The sequence below is a fragment of the Manis pentadactyla genome, chromosome 2 (genome assembly GCF_030020395.1).
Source record: "Manis pentadactyla isolate mManPen7 chromosome 2, mManPen7.hap1, whole genome shotgun sequence".
NCBI classification, from domain to species: domain Eukaryota; kingdom Metazoa; phylum Chordata; class Mammalia; order Pholidota; family Manidae; genus Manis; species Manis pentadactyla.
The window spans coordinates 5,130,462-5,143,133 of NC_080020.1; positions in this window are offsets into that span (position 1 = coordinate 5,130,462).

Genomic DNA, 12,672 nt, shown 5'->3' on the forward strand with positions numbered 1-12,672 from the left:
TGGAAACTACAGTGTTAAACTAGCCTTTCTCTATACATACCCTCATGTACAGAGACCATCAATTCCCAGGTATTGTGCCACTATTTTTGTGGGGAGTATTCCTAATATGGGCTCTCTGGAGCTGATCCCTTACTTGACATTAACCTTCCATTCTTTAAAGAAGTATTTATGAGTACAAGTCAGGCCCTGTCCTAGCTCCTTGAGTTATATAGACAAGCAGGAGGGAAAAGTCCTATTTAAAAAAAAAAAATTTCAAATAATTTTGGAATCATGGGAAATTTGGAAAGTTAGTACAAAGAATTATCCTGCATACTTTTCAATGAGATCACCAAAATGTTAACATTTATTACATGGGCATTATTATTCTCCCTCTCTCTATATATATTTGTGTGTGTATATGTAAGCATATATAAATATATACAATTTATATAGATGAATATATAAATATATGTGTGTATAAATAGATATGTCTACATATATAATTCAGATGTGTACTATATAGAGACATACATATAGGGAGAGAGAGAAGGATAATGCACATATAGTATATATATATATATTTCTGTTTTACAGAGAAAACACTTATGATAGATAAGCATTCATGGTATTGACAGTATTCAATGTTAATGAATTGATAACATATTATTTTATGATATATATTTAAAGTGTTATATAGTATATAGTATATACTATCTACAACATATATATAGCATGTACTATATATAGTGTATACAATATGTATTAAATAAAAGATTGGGTACAGATGGGTGGATGAAAATATTGTGGTCAGAAGCTTGTGGAAACCTAACCCACTCTTTCCTCTAGAAGCAATGGCTAAGTATTCACCAATTCAGTGTTTTGGGCAAGTTTATAGAGCATAAATTACTGTGAGTAACAAGAATCAACTGTAAGTTGATAATACCCCTTTATTCTTAAACACTTTGGTATGCTTTTCCTAAAATTATGAACATTTTCTTATACATGTGCAGTAGTTATCAAATCAAACCATTATAAATTTATATAGTGCTATCAGATAATCTACTGAGCTTACTCACATTCCCCCAATTGTCCCAAGACCTACTTCTGCAGCATCAATCAGAGAGCAAATGTTGAAGATATTTTCCCCCATGGAGATGTAAGTTCCATGGGCATCTTACCTTTTCATCACATACACTTTTTAGTAGCAACAGTTTAACATATGAATCTATTCTTTACATTTTCTTTAGATTGGCAGTTAGGTCCAGAGGCTCTATCAAATCTTAGGTTCAATATGTTTGATAAGACTATCTCATGGATGGTGCTAAGTCTCTCCATCTGGAGGCAAGACTACTTTATGGGTAGTGTTGTGTTCTTCCATAATCTGGTGGCCACTCCTCATGATGTGAGCTGCTGTCGGTGTGCACTTGACTCCTTACTGGGTACACAGTGATATTCTATCACTCATCCTCTGATTATTTGCTCTAATAATGCTACAACAGAGACTTTGCCCACTCCCACCCCCTACTATTTTGTCACCCAATGAAACAGTTATAGCTGAAATGCAGGATAAATGCTAAATTCCTCTCCCTCAGTTACCAATTTCCAAATGAAAAAATTTGTTTGATTAAATACTACAAGGATATAAATAGATTTTTAAGCGGCCCATGAACTACTCACTATATTTATTTAAACATAGCTTGTCATATAGTAAAACATATTTGATGAGTTTCTATCACATTTATAATCCATTTGAAAGCTCAAATTGTCACACTGCTGAACAGTGCAAACCTCTTCATTTTTTGTTTTAAGTCCTTTAGGCACAACTCTAGTAGTTGCTATTGGATTCTTTGTTGTATATTGTGAGAAGATATTTCAAGTTTACCTTGTATATTCCCTGTTCCAAACATGGAATCATCATTTCTCCAGGAAGTCCTGGTTCCTTTTAGTGAAAGATAATATCACAAGAACAGAATCTATGTGCTTTGCATACTTATTGCTCCTGGGCTGAACAGTAGTGCTGTTCCTGATATGGTGATGGCCATAAATAAAGCATTCAACACAAGCCTACACTCTAGTCATTTACAATCTAGGTAGGAGAAAGGATAACAGATAACAATAATAGTAATAGTAATAATAACTAACATCACCTGAGTGCCTATCATATGTCAGACAACTAGCTAAATTCTTAATATATAGTATTTCACTAAATATGTGACCTACCTTGTAATGTAGTTATTTACCAGAGAAACAAAGTTCAAGAAACTCATATAAGGTCACAGACTAAATGGTTCAAATACAATTCAAATCCAGTTCTGTCTGACCCCAAAGCCAGATATTATGTGGTTTTATCTACCAGATGTAATATGATTAAAGGCCATGTTTTATCTGATAGGTTTTATTTGTGCTCTAGGGTTTAGAGAATAAAGCTCATTATACAGTGTTTTCATCCATTGTTGCTTTCTCATTTGACAGCCTTTAGTGACTACTGTGAACAGATTCCAAGTAGTGCCTTAACCAAACATGTAGTTGTGGCCATGGATATGTGACTAAAGTTTGCCTAAGCCAGAGTGTAAGATGTATTGGTCAGAGCTCTGTAGGTTAGACACTCCTATTTTGGACAGCTCTCTTTCTGAATGTAGCTCTGGCTCAACATCTCCGGAGGGGCTCACTTGGGGGCACACACAGAGCTCTTAGATCCTAGGCCATGCCAGTGATGGGGGTAGTGAGAGGAGGTGGAGAAGGTTGACCATGATCAGGGCACCCAACAGAGGGGTTACAAAATGCAGGTCTTCTCAAGACGACAAAACTGGAAAGATTGATTGTGTGGCCAAGGCCCAGTAATATCTGACTATCCCAGTGTTATTTGACTGCAGGTCTTACCTCCTGCTGAGTGTCTTCAAAATGGTCATTAAATCTTCTCCACTGGTGCCATGTCTTTCCTCTCTACTTCCTTTAAATGGCAAGGGCCTCTTCCACTTTATAATGACAGAGCTCTGTCTATTTTCATTGCCTAAGAGTTAATTTGCTCACCCCAATATGATGTGGGAAGCTTCTCCATCCATATTGGTCTTTACATCTCTTTTGTTTGACTTCATAAAACAAGGCCTGGCATTTTGACTTCATTATTTTCCAATTTATTTAGCAACTTGGAATATGATCTCTCAATGCTTAAGCAGAAGAGTTGAGATGAAGGGCCCCTTCACTCCACTTAGAGGTTAATTTCCCTGCCCACTCAGGATGCTCCCTGAAAGTTGGGATCACATAATTGTCATCTATTTGATTAGGATTCTTAATCCTGGGAGTGTCATTAGCAAGATGGTAGAATAGGAAATATCAGCCCTTATTCTCCCACAGAAACATTGATTTAAACCACAATTAATGGACTAAAATATCTCTATGAAAATCCCAGAATCTAGTCAAACTATAGGATTCCAGATGAGCACAAAAGAAAAACACATTGAAATGGGTAAGAAGAATAATTTCACTTTACCTGAATCAATCCCTCCCCAAAGCCAACCAGCTCAGTACTGAGGGAGTATGCCTGCGCACATAACTTCTCCCTCAGGGGAGAGAGAGAATGCAACATGCCTTCAAAGTTACCTTCCTTTCAGTATGCTACCCAGGGGCCAGTTTTGTCTGATCACAAATGGAGCACTAAAAGAACTCTCACAGTTTGGCAGAGACAGCTAACCACAAAGGAAAAGAGGCAGGTGATTTACTAGTCCCAGCATAGATCAGTGAGACTGTGAAGAAGTGCAGAACTCAAGGGGTGTCCCTCCAGTGTCCCAGCCCATGTACATCAGTCAGACACCAGAGGGAGAAGAAGTTATAGAGTCCTGGAAAAGAAGAAACCAGTAGATTCCCTCTAATTAGGAATCTACGTCACAAGTCCAGAGAAGATATAATGAGAAAAAGATTGAGAAGCTCCCAGAATCCCTAGCAAGGCTGATTGGTAAGATCTTTCCCAGTCAAAGCCAATCTTTACAGATCAGGAGAGATGACTGTTTCTTGGAAATATGACACAATGAAACAAATGTCCAGTAACCAACTCTAAAGAAATGAACTTTATAAATTTCCTGACCAGATTTCAAAATAATTATCTCAGAGAAGCTGACTGAGTTACAAAAGACAAAGACAACTAAATGAAATCATAAAAATGATATGTGAACAAAATGAGAATCACAATCAAAGAGGAAAAAACTATAAGAAGAGATCCAAACAGAAAATCTGGATTTGAAGAACACAAAATCTAAGTTGAAAAATTCACTAGAGGGCTTCAACAGCAGACATGATGATGCAGAAGAAAGAATGAACAAACTCAAAGATAGGTCACTTGAAATTATTCAGTCAGAGAAGCAAAAGGAAAAGAGAATAAAAAAGAATGAAGAAAGCCTAAGGGACTTACAGAATACCACCAAGTAAAATAATATACGCATTAAGAAAGAGAGAAAAGGGGCAGAAAGCTTACTTAAAGAAATAGTGTCTAAATACTTTCAAAATCTGTGGAGATAAGTAAACATTAAGACTTATGAGAAACAAAGGCCACGAACAGGATCTATGGAGACACATTATAACCAAATTGTCAAAAGTCAAAGACAAAGAGGATTTTGGAAGCAGCAAGAGGAAAGTGATTCCTGGTATACAAGGAGTCCCCATAATATTATCAGCTGATCTCTCAGCAGAAACCCTATAGGCAGAAGGGAATAGCAGGGTATATATTAAAAGTGCTGAAATTAAAAGGAAAAAACCCTGCCAATCAATAATACTATGCCCAGAAAAATGTCATGTAAAAATGAAGGAGAGATAAAGACTTTCCTAGGTTAAAAAAAAAGCTGAGAGAGTTTTTTCATTCCTAGACCTACTTCACAAGAAATACTATAGAAAGTTCTTCAAGTTGAAATGAAAGGAAGCTAAACAGCAACATGAAGGCATATGAGAGGAAAATTCACCGGTAAAGGTGAATACATAGAAAAACACAGAAAACAGCAATCACTTTAATTTCAGTATAAAAGTCAAGGGAAAAATATTAAGAATAACTATAACTATATATTTGTTAATACACAATATAAAAGAATTGAATTAGGATACCAAAAACAAAATGTTGGAGAGGTAAAAGTATAGAGTTTTTGTCTGTGATTTAAGTCAATGTGTTATCAGCTTAAAATAGACAGGTATGACTATGAGAAGTTTTATGTAAGTCTCATAGTAACAATAAAGAAAATACCTAAAGGAAGTACACAAATTAAAAAGAAAAATGAATCAAAGCATACTTTTACCAGACAACAATTACAAGTCACAAAGGAAGATAGCAGAGGAGGAAAAGAGAGACAAAAGAGCTACAAGACAGAAAACTGACCAAATGCAATAGTAAGTCCTTACCTAGTAATGATTACCTTAAATATAAATGGATTAAACTCCCCAATAAAAAGACAGAGAGTGTTTAAGTCATTTAAAAAGAAAACAGAGCCAACTACATGCTGTCTTGAAAAGATTCACTTATGATTAAGGGCACATAGGTTGAAAGTGAAGGGATGGGAAAAAGTATTCCATGCAAGATGGTAACAACTACAGATTTATCAAAGCACCCAAATATGTAAGCAAACACTGATAGAGCTTAAGGAGAAAAGATACCAAATTAATAGGAGAGTTTAATGCCTCACTTTCAAATATGAACAGAAAATTAGAAGGAAGCAGCAGAATTTAGCAGCACTATAGACCCACAAATGCACCTAACATACATCTCCAGAACATTCCACTCATGAGCAGCAGGATACACATTCACCTCAAGTGCACATGGAACATTCTCTGGTATAGTTCACATGTTAGTCCACACAAGTCTCATTAAATTTAAGATGACTGAAATCATACCAGGTATTATTTTCCAGCCACAGTAGAGTGCAACTAGAAACCAATAAGCAAGAGAAAACTGGAAAATTCATGAACATTTGGAAATTAACACAGTCTTGAACAAACAATAATGTCATAAAATTCACAAGGGAAACTAGAAAATTCTCCACACAAATGAAGCTGAAAATACAATATTCCCAAACTCATAGGATGCAAAAGCAAAACTGAGGGAAGTTTAAAGCAAACATTCCCACTTTAACATAGAAAGATCTCAAGCAAACAAATTCACTACACCAACAGGAACTAGAAAAGGAAGGAAAATACTAAGCCTGAAGTTCATAGAAGGAAAGAAATAATTAACGTTAGAACACAGAATAGAAAGATAAATGAAAGTAAGAGTTATTTGAAAAAATAAACAAATTGACAAATGGCTAGACTAAGAAAAAGAAGCCTCAAGTAAATAAACTCAGAAATGGAAGAGGAGATGTTACAAAGCATCATACTTCTGTGATAACACAGAAACACAAGGGGATCCTAAGAGGCTACTATGAATGATTATATGCCAAAAAAATTGGATAACCTAGGAGAAATGAATAAATTGTGAGAAACATACAACCTGCTAAGACTGAATTATGAAGAAACAGAAAATCTGAACAGATCAATAAGGAGTAAGAGACTGAATTTGTAGTCAAAAACCTCCCAACAAAGAAAAATTCCAGGACCAGATGACTTCACTGATGAATTTTATCAAATGTTTTAAAAAGTACTAACACTAATCCTTCAAAAAGTCTTCCAAATAATTGAAGAATAGGAAGACTTCTGAATTTTATGAGGCCAGCACTACTCCTGATACCATGGCTAAAGACAGTACAAGAAAATAAAACTGTAGAACAGTATCCCTGATACAGTAAATGCAAAAATTCTCAACCAAAATCCTACCAGATCTAATTCAACAGCATATTGAAAGGATCCTACAACATAACTAAGGGGAATTTATCCCTTATATGCAAAAATGGTGCAACATAAACAAATCAATTAATGGGATACACCACATTAAGAGAATGAAGGATGAAAATCACATGATCAATTCAACAGATGTAGAAAAAGCATTTGACAATTCAACACCTTTCCATGACAAAAACTCTCAAAAAACTGAGTACAGAAAGAATGTACCTGAACATAATAAAAGCCATATATGAAAAGCTCACAGCTTATATCACACTCCGTGGTGAAAAACTAAAAGCTTTTCCTTTGAGATCAGGAACAAGGCCAGAATGCTCACTCTTACCACTTCCATTCCACACAGAGCTAGAAGTCCTGGCCAAGAAATTAGTCAAGATAAAGAAATAAAAAGCAACCAAGTTAGAATGGAAGAATTAAAATTATCTCTGTTTGCAGAGAACATAATCATATATGTAGAAACTCTTAAAGCCTCAACAAACTGTTAGAACTAATAACTCAATGAAGTTGCAGGTTACCAAACCAACATACAAAAATCATTGGGTTTCTATATACCAAAAATAAACTGTCTGAAAAGGAAATAAAGAAAGCAATTCCATTACAAAAGCTTCAAAAAGAATAAAATTCTTAGGAATAAATTTAATCAAGGATGAAGATTTCTGCACTAACAACTACATAACATTGATCAAAGAAACTAAAGAAGAAATAAATAAATGTAAGGATATAGCATGCTCATGGCTTGGAAGAATTAATATTGCTAAAATGTCCCTACTACCCAAAGCAATCTACAGATTCAGTGTAATCCTACCAAAATCCTAATGGGTTTTTTTTACAGAAATAGGAAGAGCAATCGTAAATTCAAAGACTCCAAATAGCCAAGGCTATCTTGAGCAAGAAGAACAAAGCTGGAGGCATCACACTTCCTAATTTCAAAATATATTACAAAGATACACTAATAAAAATCACTATGGTACTGGCATAAAAGCTGACATACAGACCAATGGAAAAGAATAGAGCACCTAGAGATACACCCATACGTGTCTTGTCACCTAATCCTTGGCAGAGGTGTCAAGAATACACAATGGGAAAATAATAGTCTCTTGAACAAAAGATGCTGGGGAAACTTATATTCACCCACACTTTACTCTTATCTTATGCTACACACAAAAATCAACTCAAAATGGATTAAAGATTTAAACATAATACCTGAACAAAACTCCTACAAGAAAACTTAAGGGAAAACTTCAGGACATTGGTCTGGACAATGGTTTCTTGGATATGACTCCCAAAGTACAAACAACAAACACAAAAATAGACAAATGGAACTGCATCAAATCAGAAAGTTTCTACACAGCAAAGGAAACAATCAACAGGGTGAAAAATGCAATCTATGAAATGGGAGAAAATATTTACATTTATCTGATAAGTGGTTAATATTTTTTAAATATAAAGAATTCCTACAATTCAATAGCAAAAAAAGAAAAAAGCAAGTCAACTTATTTTAAATTAGGGAAAGTTCTTGAATAGATATTTCTCCAAAGAAGACATACAAATGGCCAACAGGTATAGGAAAAGATACTGAATATCACTAAACATGTGGAAAATACAAGTTAAAATCACCATGAGGTATAACCTCATACCTGGTGAGAACATGGAGAGATTAGAGCTCTCATACACTGTTGCTGGGAATGTAAAATGGTACAGCTGCTATGGGAAACATTATGGAATTTCCTCAAAAAATTAAAAATAGAAGTACCATTTGATCTAATCTCATGCCCAATTATATACACAAAAGACTTGAAATCATGATCTTAAAGGGATATTGGCTCTCCTACATTTGCTGCAGCATTATTTACAATAGCCAAGATATGGAAACAACCTAAAAATCTGTCAACAGGTGAACAGATAAATAAAATGTAATATATACATACAAAGGATTATTATTCAGCCTTAGAAAAGAAAGAAATGACAACATGTATAGACGTGGCAGGCACTATGCTAAGTGAAATCAGCTAGTCACAGGACAAATACTGCCTGATACCATTTATGTAAGCTATCTAAAATATTAAACTCAGAAATTATTACTAAATATTAGAAAATAGCATTAATTACAGAAAATAGCATTAAAATATTCAAACTCATAGAAACAGAGAGTAGAGTGATGGTTGTTTAGGGGTAGGGAGAGGGGGAAATGGGGAATTGCTTTTTAATGAGTATAAAGTTTCAATTATACATGTTGAATAAGTACTAGAGATCTGCTCTTCACAATGTTATGCCTATAGCCAACAATACTGTATTGCGCACTTAAAAATTCAACGGTGTAGATCTCATGTTTAGGGTTCTTACTACAATTATATATATATATACATATATATATATATATATATGTATATATATATATAAAGTAAGATTCTTAATCCTGGTATCCCAGGATTAAGGGCCTGAGTCGCAGACCTAAATTCCTTGAGATCCTTTCTCCTAAGAGGCCTTGCGGGTGGTCATGCGAGAGAACTCTGGCTCGGTTCCCTGGGTGAGATGTGGGTGGCGCCTGCCGCCCCACTCCAGGACACACTGGAGCTAGCTCCTTGCTGCACCACCCACTCTGCTCTCCCAAACCAAGAGGGTGGCCACTAAAGACCACAGGTTTTAGAGTGGCAGACACACCAGGCTGACAGGAGCAGTTTCTAGTTTCCCCAGCTCCCCTTGCGGCGACAGCCCAGGAGCAGAGGTTCTCCGGGTCATCGCCCCTGTGCTGGAGGTAAGAAATTTAGAAATAGTTGCAACTCTGCACCTCCTCTGCTGGCTTGCCTCTGACCTCCCACCTGTAAAACAGAAATAATGACAATCTCTATCTGACTGAGTACGGACAAATACTAGACCTCTGTTCTCAGAGTAAGACATGTCAGGTCTGTTAATAGATTAGCAGGGCGCACAGACCCCAAACTCAATAAATGGAGTCACTGACCACGTCCCTCATCTCAGCAGAAGGTGAAGATTGTACACACACACACACACACACACACACACACACACACACACACACACATGTCTTCTGTGTGTGGAAAATCACATCAGAGCCTGGTGCAAGGAATGTGTAAAGTGTGCTTGACAGCAACTCAACAGGAAGAACATTACTTATTGTGACAAACCTTCTCCTCCCTGGGAGGTGACAATGCAGCTGTTATTACTTTTTATAATTTAGCCAAGAACTGCTAATGCACAGATATTTATTCAAGGATTTAACAAATTCAAAATAATAGAGCACACAAATAGACCAAATTGTCCACACAGCCAATGGGATCTTACTCGGAGAACTTGCACTATGTTTTCGGATGTTAGTTGATATATTGGGGTAATAAAATTTTTAGTCCTTGGTGTTCAATTATAAGAATAGCATTATTTCACATTCATGGGATTCTGTACTCACTTACCAGAATCTTTGAGAATTAGAAAAGGACTTTATGAATGCTAGGCCTTTGCTGGTATGATTTAAATTCAAATAAGAATACGTAGGGTCCCTTTAACTTAGCAAACTGGTATAGTCAAAAGTTTCTTTCCCATTTCCCTTCAATATCCTAACCTTGCACAAACCCAGAAATGAGCAGAGATATACTTTAAACTTTAACATCCATTGCAACAGGCAGTAAGGTCATGAAAAATGACTTTCTGCATGTTGGGGGTAGCATGGGGGAGGAAGGGTAGGTATAGTTTGTTTGAAATTCATGCTAAAGAAAAGTGGAAAACATACACAAAACCAGAATAACAGTGTGTGCATTGTCTAGAGTTCGGAACTCTTAATTTAGTGCCATCGCTGATAAATATTTAATGAAATAATAATGAAAACACAGATGCATACACCACTTAAATGTTTTTATTTTGGTTTAAAATTTAAATCAAAATGTTAAATACTTTAAAATGGAAATAGTTCTCCCTTAAGAAGCTTCACTTCTTGTCAGCAGAAAATCCTATTATCTCTATTTATAAAATGCCTTTAACTTTTTCAAAGCATTGTTCAACCTATACAATTTTGTTCTATTTCTACAACTCCCAGGCAAATAGATAAAACAATATTGTTTGTCACTTTTGCCCATCGTGGGACTGAGGCATGTAGGAAAGAAGAGAGAGCCAGCTAACATTGATTGAGATACCAGTGTTTTTACTAGCTACAGATTGGTCTTTTTAATATTCAAAACTAACATGTAAAGTTGATTTTCTTACTCTGATTTTTAGCCAGGAAATATGAGGCTCAGACATCTTAAATATTTGCCTAGTGTCACACAGCTCATCGGTAATGCAACCAAGATTTAAAACCCAGGTCAGTCTAATGCCAAAATCTACTGTACCAGGCTGTCTACACTGAATGTTAAATTACATATTATGAAAGGGTCACTCTACTCAGATGAAAAGCTTAAAAGAATTCAGCTTTTCTGAAGCCTACTTCCAGGCAGAGGTAGAGAAAAATCTCATATAATAAAATAATTAGACGAAGATTATGTGTCTCAGATTTAAACTACAGTAACTGTCAACTGGCAAAGAAACTGAGTTATAATTATGACAGGTTATGGAGTTTTGATGAGTGTCATCTTTGCAGCTCTAAGAATGAATGGGTGAGACTCATCATAAGTTACAGGAAGACTATTATAACTTCAATTCTACTTATTTCTGAAACAGTGTTTCTCAAACTTCAGTGCACATCAGAATCATCTTGGGAACTTGCTGGAAAATATAGATGCTACAAATCAATTTGTAGAAATTTAGCCTACAGTAACATTTCCTGAATGGTTATCAGAGGAACCTAAATAAGATCTGGGAAAAGAGATCAAATAAGTGTGGGAAATGGTACTTCGTGTAAATCCTACAAGTTGATTTTATATACTAATGGACTTCAAATTCACGCATTCACAGGAGGGACTATGTATGCATAGGAGATAGGGTCCTCGAATAGGACAGCCCAGCAGAAGAGAACCCCAGAGGTTCTGACACCTCAGAGACATCAAGAAAAGAAAACCCAGTGACCGGCAAGCTAAAACAAGATCAGAGGCCAACAGAAATCAATTTGTTCATCAGACTGAAAGTCCGAGGCAAAAAAGGAAGGCTGAGTCAAAAGATGAAGAGGAGAGAGGAGGTAGGTATAGGGCAAGAAAACTGAATGGCTCAGCCTCAGAATCGAGGAGTGGGGTTTTATGTGCTTTAATGTGTGCACGTGCTGCATCCCAGTGAGTGTAGCAGACGGTCAAGCAGGGTCACCCATGGTTTCCTGGCCAAATGCTGTGCATTCTTCAAGATCTGGCCTATGGTTCTCCCTTGGGAAGCTTTCCCTGAATATCTTGACCACCCTTCCCCAGGCACTTCCTGTTTTTGACTGTCTTTGTACTTTTCCGGTTTTCTCCTTCTTGCATGATGCATATTGTCTGTTATTGGTTAATAGTTCCTTTATGTATCTTTTTTTTTGCCAATTATACTAGAAGATATTTGAGCATTGAAATCATATCTTATACTCAGTTATCAAGGGCTATGTAATAAACGACTTCAGGACTTAGTGGCTTAAAGCGCCAGCTATTTGTTATTTCAAATGGTTCTGTGGGCCGGTTGGGTGGTTTTCCTCCTGGAATTCTGGGACCACTCACGGGATCAAAATGTGCCCCCTGGCAGGCTGGCGGTTGGTGCTGGCAGGACCAGCTTCATGGACACATGCCTGACCCGTGTACCTGGGCCCTGTGCTCAGAAGGGCACCACTCTTGGAGTTAATGCTCTACAGTTATCATCTTGAAATTCATGGAGACATTTCCTTTCCATATGTATTTAGTGAGTGAAGAAGGAAGGGACAATGGCGTGCGCACAGGCTGCGGGCCCAGAGCCTCAGGTCATGCGCAGTCCCACCTCTCA